Source organism: Erithacus rubecula (genome assembly GCF_903797595.1).
Source record: "Erithacus rubecula genome assembly, chromosome: 9".
In the NCBI taxonomy this organism is placed as follows: domain Eukaryota; kingdom Metazoa; phylum Chordata; class Aves; order Passeriformes; family Muscicapidae; genus Erithacus; species Erithacus rubecula.
In genome coordinates, this window is record NC_136660.1 from 11,558,167 (window position 1) to 11,571,952 (window position 13,786).

General features: G+C 41.5%; 1 protein-coding gene across 11 annotated transcripts in view; it reads right to left on the reverse strand.

Moving 5' to 3' along the window:
- ZMIZ1 (zinc finger MIZ-type containing 1) overlaps positions 1–13,786 on the reverse strand; it is a 334,693-nt gene that overhangs the window by 87,604 nt on the left and 233,303 nt on the right. For 2 of the 11 annotated variants that reach the window (XM_079311880.1, XM_079311879.1), the window contains exon 1: positions 3,639–3,772. The exons of 8 other annotated variants lie outside the window; for them this stretch is intronic. The gene's annotated coding sequence lies outside the window, so the exon portion shown is untranslated. Of the gene's footprint in view, positions 1–3,638; positions 3,778–13,786 lie in introns of those variants that run through there. One more of the 11 variants, XM_079311888.1, reaches the window with a different exon arrangement.

The window sequence follows — 13,786 nt, forward strand, 5'->3', positions numbered from 1 at the left end:
CAGCCTGCACAGCTCTCCATATGCCCAGCAAGGCTTCTGAGACTGCAATTAGATCACCCAGCTCCAGCCTGCATAGCTCTGAACGACAATGCAGCAATAGCTGAGCAGCTGGGAGGAAACCAACCTTGCTGTCCAGCTGCTTACATGCAGATTCATGGCAGTCTGTTAGGAGCAGCTTCTTCTGCTTGTTGCATGCAAGAGAAAACAGAAGTTCCGTTTGCCAGAGCAGCCTCAGAGGGAGGTATTTCCTGTGGCACTCTCTGCTCTCCAGCTGAGAGGAACCAAACCAGAGTGCATCTTCATTGAGATCTCTGGAACACCATTTTAACAATCTTTCACATGATAAGGTTTTGGGTTGATTTCTGCTTGTTAGTTCCTTCCCTTAGTCTTATGTTATTTTTAAATAATCAACAATATATTCTTCTGTTATGAGAATAAAAAGTTACAATCCTGCCATCCCATAGAGTGACAGCCTCCTGATGGCTTCACTCTAATGATTTTTTTAGTCACTGTTGATCAACAATATCCCTTTTGCTCTTGTAATGGTCATGAGAAAGCAGCCTTGCATTGTCACAGTCCCAGTGACAACTGAGGATAACGTGGGAACTTCTGTGTCCTCAGCTTACCTCATGACATAGAAAAACACTATTCTCTTGTCTTAGTTACACATCTTGTAATTGCAGGGGCTTGAGGCATTGGATTCAGAGACTCTCTTGAACTAATTGCTGCACTAACTCTTATGGCAACAGCAAGCCTGTTTTGCCAGACTATTCTCTCTAAACTATCTCACTGTGATTAATACAGCACCTGTTACTACAACAACAAATTGTTTATTCATTGAGCCTAAGAATCTTCTATTTTTCTCTCACTGTTGGTTTGCATGCTCTGCTTCTTTGATAGCTGGCCCCTGTCCACTGCATGTGGACAAGCTTTCCTGGATGTTCCTGGAGCATCCATCCAGCATAAGGGTCCCAGGACTAAGTGCTACTTTCAGCACAAGTAATACCAAGAGAGTGCATGTGTTTCACTGAAATATGAACACAGTAACATTTCAGCCAGGATCACAGAGACATTGACATGCACAGCTTTGATATTTGTACCCATCCTACTTCAATCTACACAGGATTAAAGGCTCACGACTACATTTCAAACCTCTCTTATCACTATTTTCAATTGCCAACATGGAGAATGAAACTGTACCTTGCTCGTTCAGATGACTTCTTTACTAGTGAAATTTCACTGCATTTACAGACCTATTTCCCCAGGGATTTTCTGAGGGCTCCTCCAGAAAGGGGTAAAGGTGGGGTGGGTGGGAACCAAACCAATGTTAAGTAATTTTTAAAATCAAACTTTGATCATAAATTTGATACTGAGCCTTTGGTTCACTCTTCTGTTCACTGAAACTGGAGCATTACTGAGTTCTTCTCAAATAAATTTACATGAACCCAAACTTTTGTTCACATGTTCTATTGCACTTTAGCTGCCATCTTAAATGCTAAGCAAAAAGAGGAACAAAATTCTGCTAAGCAGATTGGTGACAACATGGAGAGATACGCTTCTGTTCAACTCTGAGGACTTCCACTTTTATGCATGATTAAATGCTGATAATTACTTTATTACCAATATAGCTATAATAAACTCTTAACTTGAACAAAAACTACAGGAAGTATTAGGCAACGTAGAGCAATTTTAGGTGGATCTTAGTTTTATGTACTTCCATTTCCAATAAGTGTTTCAGTCACACTAATTGCTTTTCTTAGGTCACCCCAGCCTAATGACATGGTTAGCTTAACCTGAGACACGACTTCTTCAGAGAAACTGTCTCCACAGAAACTTTTCATTCTAAAATCAACAGATGTGCAGAATGAACATTATCTTCTATAGTATTATGAGCCAAGGTAAACTGTCATAAATGTGGGTTCAATTTAACCAGCTCACCCCATGAGATGTCCACAGAGAGCATCAAAAGATGACAGATAGTAAGGGAATTTTAACCAGATCTTAGAATGGGCTCACCTGAACTCAGGACAAGCAGCTTGTACAACTGAAGTCACAACTTGTTTTGACAGCAGCTTTAGTGGACCCAGAATCACTGATGCTACTTTATGCAAAGTCTATTTTACCTTACACAGCAATTTTATCAATTCAAAGAGCTGTTATCTAAAATAGCAACCTCTCTTCCCCCAACAGACCGTGCTGTCAACATCAGAATTGCAAACAATGAAGCTGTATAGATCCTTTGCATTTTGTTTTTGGCATACATTGATATGTGCTATTTTATTCAGTTTTTGGATACTATTTGCATTAAGCCAACAAACTAAACAAAAAGAATAAAACTAAGGTCCCAAATTCTAGTCTCGTATCACTAGTTTGAAACTTTCTAAAAACTCCTTAAATCATATGCAAATTAAATAACCTTTTTAGATTTTACACAGGAAAAGATTAAGCAAGACACTTGTTACTACTCAACATAAGGGGCAAAAAACTTGTCAAGTGGAATACCCGAGACTGTCACTGATACCAATACTACTTTGAGATCTTCTATGAAAGCACTTGCCACAGATGTGAGTTCTGCATGGCAAGGTCTTTATAAAGACAGCAAAAATGAAATGGTGGCAGCAGTATTGTCACTGCTGCTTGCAGAACAGCTTGTCACGTTCTGACAGCGCCAGACAGGCTAAAGTTGCAGGAAAGGCCACTGATAATTGGTGCTGCCTTTTGGTTTTCTGACTGCAGATGCAGCGGGGGAGCGGGCCGGCGAACGCCGCGGGCCGAGCCGCGGGGCGCGGGCGGTGGGAGCCCGGCGGGCCGGGCAGGCAGGGCGGGCAGGGCAGGGCAGGCAGGGCAGGGCAGGGCAGAGCCCGCTGCCATCGCTGCCAGCCCCGCGGCCGCTCCCACAATGCACCCGCTCCCGCACACACACAGACACGCAGACAGACACACAGCCGAGACACGCACACGGACACGGGCTCGGGCTCTCCCGGGCGAACGCGCTCCAACACCCGGCCCCGCTCCCGCACGCACGGCCCCCGCCCCCCCGGAACCAACTCACCCCCGAGTTACATCCCATTCACAAGCCTGGGCTTCCTCTGCCGCCCCTCCTCTGCGCGCCTGCCTCTGCTGCTGCAGAGAGGCCACATATGTCTGCAAACACTTCTAGGCAGAAACCAGCCAGTGCAGAACAAAGACAGCCGGGGTTGCCTTCATCTCAGCACAAGGCAGCCAGTAGCTATTTTCAAGCTTGTTCCCTCTCCCTCTCTGAGGGCACCCTGCTCTGTTTCTCCTTCTCTCTCTCTCCTCTTTGCCTGTCCAGCTACTGCACAACACGCATCAATTATTCATTGCTTGTCTCCCGGTTTCCAGGCAAAACCAATCACAGATGGAGTCTTGCTAATGGGCTCATGCCGTACTTGCCAACAGGCTATTTGTGCTCAAGCTACAACCCTCTAGAGACAATAAAGAGAATCAGGTTAAGCTTTAAAACTTCACACGTACGCGGAGACCTAAAACGGCGATAGACATGTAAGCATCCCTATGACATTGCTTAGGAGTACGTCTTCGGCATACAGCATGGCAGAAGGCTGCTGTAAATCTTCCGAAAGGGTTTTAAGAAAATCAAACACTTAGAAAAATCTCACCTCAGCTGCATGTTACTGATATTGATGGTTCTCTTTTCTGTCTCTAGTGATCCATGTCTTGCTTTCCCATTACACAGAGAGGAATGTCCTTCTCTCATTCTCGTGCACGCACACTCACACACACACGCAGCCACAGCCACTTTGCCAGAAGGAAGAGAGAGAAAGAGAGGAGGGAAAAAAAAACCCACCCAGGCAGCTCACATTTCAAACTTGCAAGGAGGGGTGGTGCTTAAAACGTTAGGACAAAGCCTCTGTCTCTGGCACCCAGCCAAAATACTAAAATAAATCCCCTCGATCAATTAATTGGAAGCAACACTTGTTCGAGCCCGCGTAACAAACCATTAAGGGCAGTGGGGCTGAAAAGCCTCGAGATTTGGGAAATCTTGTACCCTTGCTTCCCCCCTACCCTGTTTGCTGAATGCTGTTGACTAAATCCATCAAACTAGTCATGCTAATTAGCGTCCAGGGCAGCGCGGCGGCGGAGCAGCGCCCGGGGCGGGCGGCCCCGCGGCCGGGAGTTTCCTTCCGGACCGGCCGCCGCCCCGCGCCGGGCAGAGCGACCGGCGGGCACAGGGACCGGCGGGCGCAGGGACCGGCGGGCACAGGGACGGGCTGGGCACAGGGACCGGCGGGCCGGGCCGGGGGAAGGTCGCTGGAGCGGCGGCGCCGGCTGCGGGCCCCAGGGCGCCCCAGCGCTGCCGCTCGGCGGAGCCACGGGCGCCGTCCCTCCGCCGCCCGGGGAAACTGAGGCAGGCGGGCGGGCGGGGGCTGCGGGCTGCCGCCTGAACCGCTGTCACCTGCGGGACAGCCCGGGCCGGGCAGGCTCCGTGCGCTGTGCTTGCGAGTTCAGCTCTTCGCCTCTGCCGGCCGCACGCTGCTCCCGAGACATCCCCCGTTCCCACGCCACTGCCAGTTCAGGGCTGCCTATGGAAGAGTTTAAACACGTCCAGCTGTGCCTGCGGTGGTCAGCGTTTGAACTGACAGTGCGGGAAAAAAAAAGGCAACAAACAATCGACCCCCAGGAAGCAAATGCGACAATTCTTTGCTGCCTCTCAAAGGGCAAACTGGCAGTTTAAGTTGTGGCCAGCCGAGCACCAGCCTTTTCCTGCCACCCTCCGCGGTGCAGAGCCACTTCCTTCCCTGTACAACCTGCACAAAGGCACCTCCACCTCTTAAAGGCGCACCCGGCCCTCTCGCATGAAGCAGCCGGCAGCTTCCAGCGAGAAACAAACAAAATACAAACAATCAAAAGAGGAGGACTTGAAAAAAAATACTGTCTCTCCAGCAAAATTCCATTCAGTGAAAAAATGGCCTCGGGTTCCCTTGCTACGCTTACAGTCACTTAAATGTGCTTCCCAAACACCTTAGCAGAGAGTCGGCAACATGACAGATCGAAGCAGCAAACTATCACAGATATCAAAGAGCAGCTCTTCTCTGAAAAATGATTCCATAAAAAAGCATTGTCAGATTTCATGTTCTTTTCTTTTTTTCTTTTCCCCCTAGGGAATCCACTACAAACAGGTAAGAATTATGTGAGCACTCACTTAACTTCCCCTCCTGACATAGGATCTCAAGGTCAGCCTGTCAGACAGGGTTATTGCTTTCTCTCCACAGCCATCAGACCAAGCAGAACTGCAAACCAAACCCTCCACACTTTGTACAATCTCAGAGCTGCACAAGTGTGGCTGAAGGAACACTTCACAACAACACAACTGCTCCAGGACTCAGCACTGGGCCAGCATCCCTAGCAGACAGTGCAGAGCCTGGGCAAGCCTTCAGCTATACCTAGCTCCTCACAGATGCAGGTGGACCCACCGGGCTGCTGTAACAAACTCTCACACAAAATGCAGTTTCCATTGCAGTTGGTCAAATTTCAGATTCAGTCACATGGAAGGGAAGTACAGAACTTTGCACATTTTTTTCATTGCCTTTCAGAGTAGACAGATGCTTTAAGGAGATGTAAATTATATAGCTAGACTGGCAGAATAGATATAGGAAGCCCAAATTTTAGGGTACTGTCAAAGCAATGAGAAGCATGTCAATAATCCAAAACAAGTACCAAATTGCCCTACTAATGTAAGGGCACTGAGTTCAGACTTGGTGGATGTGAATGAAATTGATAATTGCTCTAATGCTACATGAATTCTTGATAGAATGAACATTCCTATGCTTGTTTTGGGTTTTACTGCATTTATAGAGTTTTCACACAATTCATAAGCTATCAGGTGGGGTTTTTTTGTATTTTGAATAAACATACAAAGCAGCAACAAGAACATACCAGGTGGTTGTAAGGTCCCAGGTAATGAGACTGGCTCCTTCCTCATACAAGCCTTGATTAAGTTATTTTCTGAAGGTGAAAAGTAGTATTATTTTTTTTTCTGTATAGAAAACACATTTCCCAGTATCCTAGTTTTTTTTTTTTTTCTACCTACCATCATAAGTAGTATCTCTCTGCAATTAAATTTCTCTTTCTAGTGTAACAGTGTAAGTTTCTCTTTTAAAGTTGCCTGTCTTTTCAGAGGAAGTGGTTTAGAGTAGACAAATCACTTATCTAAAAATTATGTACTTACTTCTCCTTTGACAAATCTTCAGCAGGTTTCTAATCCCACCCTGCCACTTGAAATATCACTTTCTGTGATGACATTTGAGTCACAGTTGTCAGAAGCATCAGGCTCTGTAGTCAAATGGATTAAATCACACTTCATAGCATGCAGTATTTTGAAGAAGGAGTGGTTTATCATTTGTAGAAATTAATCATAACAGTTTTTTTCTCTAGGGCAAATTCCCAATAATTTTTAAAGATTACTATGTTTAAGCCCCTCTGACAGCAGTATGTCAAATTACATCACAAGGAAGGTTATCTCAGGCAATGATAACTATTAACACAACTCACTGAAGGCACATTCTAGTGGGAGCAGCAGGTGTGTACTGGGAAGCACCTTTTTTATGCAGGGGTGGGAGAGCAGGCTCTTTGGCTGTGCTTTGTTAGGCTCTGTTGAGGCCCCAGGGATCCCAGTGTCTGGGGTGTGCCTGCTGCTGGCTGCTGTCCCAGCTCAGCCCCACAGGGGAGGGGAGACAGGGGTCAGGACATCTTTGAGTTCCACAGGGGGCAAAGAGGAGACGCTTTCTTGGACCACCTGTAGCTGATTAAGGAAAAGAGTTACAAGATTTCCAGAGAAGTCCTATTTATCTCAAAGCAGGAGGCAATGTTTGTCTGTTTTGCATACACTGTCAATGCAAAATGTTATTACAGACAAACTTTCCACATCTCAATCCTGTCAGTCACTGCTTGGCACAGAAGCAAACCATGTTTTTATGGTACTGCTGTTTGCTCTCCATAGCACCTCTCTGAAGGAGTGCATTTTTAAGAATTCAGAAGTCTGTCCTTAAGTTGCCGTGATGCAACACCAATGGAACACCAATTTTTTATGGTGAGCAAGGTAATGATGTGAACACACTATCTTTGATAGCTCAACATGAACAGCACGATGCTTATCTTCAACTACTTCAAGTGAGGTAGCCTTTGGGCATAATTCTAGCTTCTCTCCTTCCTTGCCTCTCTTTGGTGATATTGCAAAAACTTAAATCAAATAGATCAACACCTATAATAAGGTGCAGACCACCAACAGCAAAAGGAGAGGCTGCAGAGGAGTGGAGAACCAATAACCCATTTGGATACTTCAGCATCAAGTAGACTCCAGGAGGAGGGACAGCATCATGTTCTACTGTAATAGCATTGTGAGAGGTATGCTGAGAAAAGAGCAGAGAAAGAAAGCATTAAATGGGTAAGGAAAATCTCTTCAAGTAGCTGCAATAGCAGTTATTGCCCACTGAGTCATAATATAATCCTTTAGCAATGCAAATTTTCTGTGACCAAAGATTTAAAGGTTTATCTCAGGGGCCAATCTTTATTCAACTGAGTTTTGCTGCACTGCTGAACACAGCAGGGTAGTTCCTTACAATATTTGTCTAGAGCAGGTTATTTGCCCAAGAATTAGTTCCCTGGATATGTATATATTTTACTATTTATTCAAAGGATTCAGAAAACTCTTTAGAAGGCTTACAATTACATAGCTGAAATACACAGAATACATGGATCAGTGGCCTTGTCGATTTTTCCTAATGTTTCACAGTAGGTTGAATCAGTTGAAGCTGTTATAAATCTAAGGGCTGCATCCCAGTAAAAAACCAGCCATGTACTTGAAAAACAGAAATTAAAATCCTTTGACACTGTATCAAGTGTCTTCCATGCATAACCCATTTTTACATAACCAAATAAACTCCTTCCCAAAAGAGGTGTGGAGGGAAAACCCAGTATTTAAAAGCACAGCAAAAAAAGACCCTTTGATATGATTAAGTCCTATCCTGTTTAAGTAAGAGATTACTATATAGCAAATAATTCTGTGATTAAGGTACATACCCTTTGGTCACCTTCTGCATTAGGGATATATAAAACAAAGGTAGGGAAGTACAAAAGGTAGCATCTGCTTTTTTTCCTGCTGCCCATGACCATTGTTTGCTTGAAGCCCTTGGTAACTAAATGTTTTGATGAACCCTCTGATCTGAACTTGGAAACACCAAATGCTGCTTTGGATGCACACAGCATCCAAAACACTCAAAATCTTTTGAAAGACACTTATTTAACTTTCAAGACCGTGGAAATCTCATGTTTGTGTTACCCCATTACAATACTCCTTCAAGCCTCTGCCAAGACTCAGGATAGTCTTTTAGGCACTCTGATGAGCACCTCAATTGCCAAAACATTTTGAAAAGGAGATCTACCCTAAGTCCGTCTAACAATGTTGCAATCTTCTAATCTCTATTTCCTTCATTCTTTCTTTTGACTTTTGACCATGTGCAAAAAACAAGATGATCCATAAAATTACAATGCAAAAAAAACCACTCAGAAATACACAGTGAAGCCATTCATTATTGTATCTTTGCTTCTCCTCACAGCTATACTTGTTTGGAAAACTGTGAAGCAAAAGTAACGAAAGCATGCAGAAATAAAGAACAAAGTACATTAAGAAAAAACATCTGTAATGTGGCGTGGCAGTCAGAAGAGGGGCTTGACAGACCTAAGGTGTCACTGCACTGATCAGCTCAGAGTGTCCCCAGCACTATTTCACCTGCAGCTGCCCCCTCACAGCCCAGCTTGTCCATCAGGTAATTTTAAAGACACATGCAACACATCCCACCTGTGATGCTGTGCCCTTATTTTAATGTCTCTATTTTGCTACAAGTGCAAATGTATGTTTTAATATTCGCTTTTTGTGACACAGTAGCTTCATTCTTTTTCTAACTTTTGGATGCTTTTAGTGGAATTCCTAGGTAAACTGGAATGTGGCAGTGGCTTTCAGTGCCTCTTTTGGCACTTGAGCTAGAGCTCATGACATCTCTAGCAAATCAGAAAGTAATCAAAATTAATTTAAGCCCTTTCCATTCAACAGCCATTTTTTCAGCATGATCAAGTGGATTTCTAGAACATCCATATTTTTCACAAAGTTTTGATAAATTATTGCTATACCACATCTTGCAAACTGCTTGATTAGCTTAGACATTTTTAGCCTTCTACTACTTTGGGGAATAGCTGATGAATCATTCTTTAGATTTCAAACAAAACTTTCAGAACTCTTATGTTCTGCATAGTACTAAAAACTTTGTTATAACAAAGCAAGATTTTCAAATGCAATGAGGACTACTACCTCTCTAAGAAAGTTTTAGTATGTACTTCAATAAAATATTTTTTCTGCTGCTTTTCAGGATGGTTAATAATACATTCTCCTTAAAAAGTATTTGGTTTTATTAAGCATATAGCAGAAGCCCCACCTCTGGCAAGGTGTGGGTTAATTAGTGGCAAGCTTTCTCTCTCCCTGATTAATTGTTCAAGGGGATAAGGAGGCAGCTCTGAAGACAGCAACTTAATCAGGTCTCACTGCAAGAAGATAGAAAACTATTAGAACAGCAGCTTGTGAGGCAATGTAGAACTAATGGCATGCAAAAGAGTAAATGAAACTGAAGCTTGGAAAGTAGAAGCCCTTCTAGGGCTCCTGAACACTTCTTGGCATTGTAAATCCAGTCAGAACTGTTTTGACTCTACACAATTATTTTACAGAAATATAAATTATATGAATATTCCTCATTGCGTTTTCAAGAAAATAAGCCCTCCATGAATAGTCAATCCCAGGGACTATTTTCTTTTATCTTTTTCTTCTAAACCTTCATTTCCAGTTGACACTTTATATCCCAGCCCCATCACAGCAGTGTGAGGAGCTGCTGCTCTGGTTTTCTGGCTCAACTGGAGCTGTCTTCCCCTTGCATGCAGAGCCTTCCTGGTCCCATTTCACTTCCAAAAACTGGTTTGAGAGGAAATCTAGGCTATTTGCTTATATCCTTTTCATTATCACTTTTTAAAACCAATCCACTAATATATGGAAGGTCTCAGTTGTGAGAAGGAATATGTGATACATATGTCCTGAGTGGGACATAAATGCAGTAAGAAAAGATGTAAAGAGAATATATGTCCTTCATTACCCTCACTATTTACATTCTATACATAGGAAAGTTCATGACAGAACTTCTCTGTGCTATGAGTGAACTCTGAGAGCATTAAAATGAAAAAGTTGAGATGCAGTGCTTTGTTTTGTTGTTTTTTTTTTTAATAAAAAAAAAAACAACAAACTCTATGAAAAAAACAAGAATGTCACTTTCTTCAAATCAATTGTGGAGTGTAGAAAACCATCAAAAGTGCATTCCAGTATTTCATGATACCTTATCAAAACATATGAGGAGTTATATAATAACCAAATAGATACAAGTCCAAAGTTACAAATTAGAAGAAAAGTTACAAATTGGTGGCTATGCATCACTGTCTTGGAAAGCTTCCATTCTGGAATACAAAGACATTCATCATTTGGAGGCCAGCTTATGCTTCTAGCTTTGTGTTTAAACAACCCCATGTACCATCATCATACACTTTTTATATCAATCTGCCAGAAAGCCATACAGTTATTTTTAGAGGACTGTGAGATGAAGTACAGTTTAGCTTGCTAAGTAGCCAAATAAGGCAAAATGCTCTTGGTGAAGACCAAATGCAGTCACTGTCACTCTTTCCCTCACACTCTAATCAATTTCTAAGAGCATCCCTAATTTTTCCCACTTACTGAGGATTACTGTATTAGCAACAGGACTGAACTAGAGGGAGAGGCACTCTTTGTAGTTTTCTCACTTTTGATAATCAAATGTAGAGTGATTGAAGAAAAAATGATCTGAAAAGAAAGGGGCTTTGCTCAGAGTTAAAGAAACCTCTTAGTAGACAATCATTTTAAGAGAAACAGAAGTTTAACATCAGTTTTTGCTTTCAGAAACTGGTAAACTCAGCTCTCAGTTTCTCCAAATACTTCAAGGCCTCAAAGCTTCAAAGTGGATATAAAGGACTCTCAGAGAGTACTGGTATGTTTAAATACTAGCAAGAATCTTAAAACTAGAAAAGTTCTTAAATCTACTAGATTACTTATGATCTGAGAAAAATACTCACTTTGACATGTTAATGCTTAGAGGAGGGTGATGGTTACTGCTAGAGGGGGGTGATTCTGTAACAATTTATGAGAACAGGATTAAACCCAGCAATTAACACAGGTTTCTATCTTTAGTAATTATTCATATACCTGTTCAGCTGATTATAAGTCATAGCTCCAGGCTGTCTGCCTGCACTGCTAGGACACAGACAGCAACCTTTGCTAAATTGACTCCACTGGCTATGCTCATGCTGCAGGAGCTGTTTTCAAGGACAGATGTACAATGTTATATGGGTAAAGAGAGGAGCAAATTAAAGATGGGTGTTCTGTCAAGAAAAGGACTGAAGAACTTGTGTCAGCATTTCTCTACATTAATAAGACTTTAGATTTTTAACCCTTCACTACCATCACTTAGATTTAAGAAGAATGTTCCTTATTATATAGATAACATAATTGCATTTCCTCAAATAAAATAATGAAAATACAATAGTTAAGAACAAAATACAAGGGTATGTAAGATAAATAAACATAAACCCACATATAGATATAGAGGAATTCCATTAAAAACATTCAATCCTTCTTAAACTGTGATTAATTTTAAAGCATCATAACTTGTGAGTTAAATAAGCTGAGTAGAGTAGAACATGAAATTACCAACACATATTATTACCACACAGAAGTATCACTCACTTTGTGATCACCTAGCACATATATATACACCTGGCACATTCCTACCAAACAGCTACACTCACATTTTTCTATTTTCTTTTTACCATCTTCTGTATATTTCTCTTTAAAGCAGTCTTTGTATTTCTTTAAAGGAGGATGAAAGTCTTCTAGGCCTGAGAAATATTTAGCAGTACAATCACAGAAGACAGCCCTGCTGCCAGCTCCTACCAAGCACAGACACAGCTCATACTGGTGAGAGGCTATGCCTTATATTGCCCTTACTGGGTCTCACTGAAATTAAATTTACAATTGAGGGTTTATGTGATACCACTGAAAGAGGGTTTCTGGCATGCATATAAACATATCCTATTTTACTAGAGGATTTCTAGCATTGATCTAGCCTACTTTGAGTATAAGAGCAAATCTACACCTTGGAATGTTCACACTTCAAGATCTTCTAATAACTACATCCATCTGTTAAATAATTTACATTCTGAAAGAATATGGAGCAATAGTATAGCAACAAAAATATACATAATCTGGAAAATATCCAACAGTATTCAACACTATTTACTTCTCTCCTGCAACCTCACATGGAGAGTTTCACCAGAGTTGTGCTTTTATGATGTACAGGCACCAGAGCATAATCTTGTCCCAAGAAATGCTTTGAAATAGCCTGATCAAGTCTAGGATCCTTCCCCAGTGAATGACAGAACTATCCTCTTTTTAATCAATATGCATCACTTGAGTCTCTCTGTCCACTACTACCTTGGTGGGCTGTCCACAACCAAAAGACTGAGTGCTAAGGATTAACTGTTTCACAGCAGAAGCTTTAAAATGGAAAGTTTGATGGTGAGCTATTTTTAAGGAAGCCTTCAAAGTAAAATCAGGAAAATTTTGTATCTTTCCTTAGGCCATAAATGTGCTTTGCTTTTTTTTTGCTATTTAAAACCACTGTTAAATAAACATTACAGTTGAACATACTCTTTGGAAGCTTAACCAGACAACTGTATTTTAATCACTTAATTTCTTTTAATTACTTAAAGTACTTTGAGAACACACACTCAAGTATCTCCTCTAACTATAAAAACTGAAATTAAAGTTCAGGTGCAGTGAGACCAGTTTAAATGAGAGAGTACAATCTGGAGAAGATGAGAAAATGAAATTTTGGGTACTTCAACTTCAGAAAGCATAATTAGGTCTGATTTTTCTAAAAATGCTAAATCTCCTGCTGCTACAAGTTAAGCATCTTTAATAGAGTTTTAGTTCAGCACATCTAAGAACTGAGAAACCATATGTCATTACCATAGCTTTTAACTTTTTGGCCAAACAGTCCATGTCAACTCTCCAAACTATTTACTGACTACTGTACCTTTATAATCAACATTTTGGCAGGTTATTTAAGTAGGGCTTAACACACTTTAGTGTTACTCTGTAGGCCACTTATCTGGGCCTGGAGGACCTGCTGTTGGAAAAATGCTATGTGGGTTTTAAAATTTAAACTCATATTAAAAAATTTTTTTTAAAGGAGATGTAATATACTTTCATACCTAGAAAGAAAAGCCAGTAGAGTGAAAGCAAATTGTTTTTACCAAAGTTAAGATAAATAAAGTTATTAAAGTTACATTTCTCTTTAGTCAAGGCACTATTAGATATATTTACAGAAATCAGCATGAACAGAAAAAAGATTCTGCTTTTGCTTAAAGATGATTTCTGGGATGAGGTATTAGAAATGACAAACCTTCATGAGGCAGGGACTTTCCAGGAGGACAGATGAAACTTCTACAGTGCCACATCTCACCAAAACCATTTCATTCTCTCATGTAGAGGATGTCCTCTCCAAATTGCCTTTCTCTTGCTTTGAATCACCTTTACCTCTCTGAAGATATTCTTCTGGGTGAAGGCCTATGATTTTAATATTTGTAGCCCTGACAAAATTAGGGTTTATATTCTAGTACTATC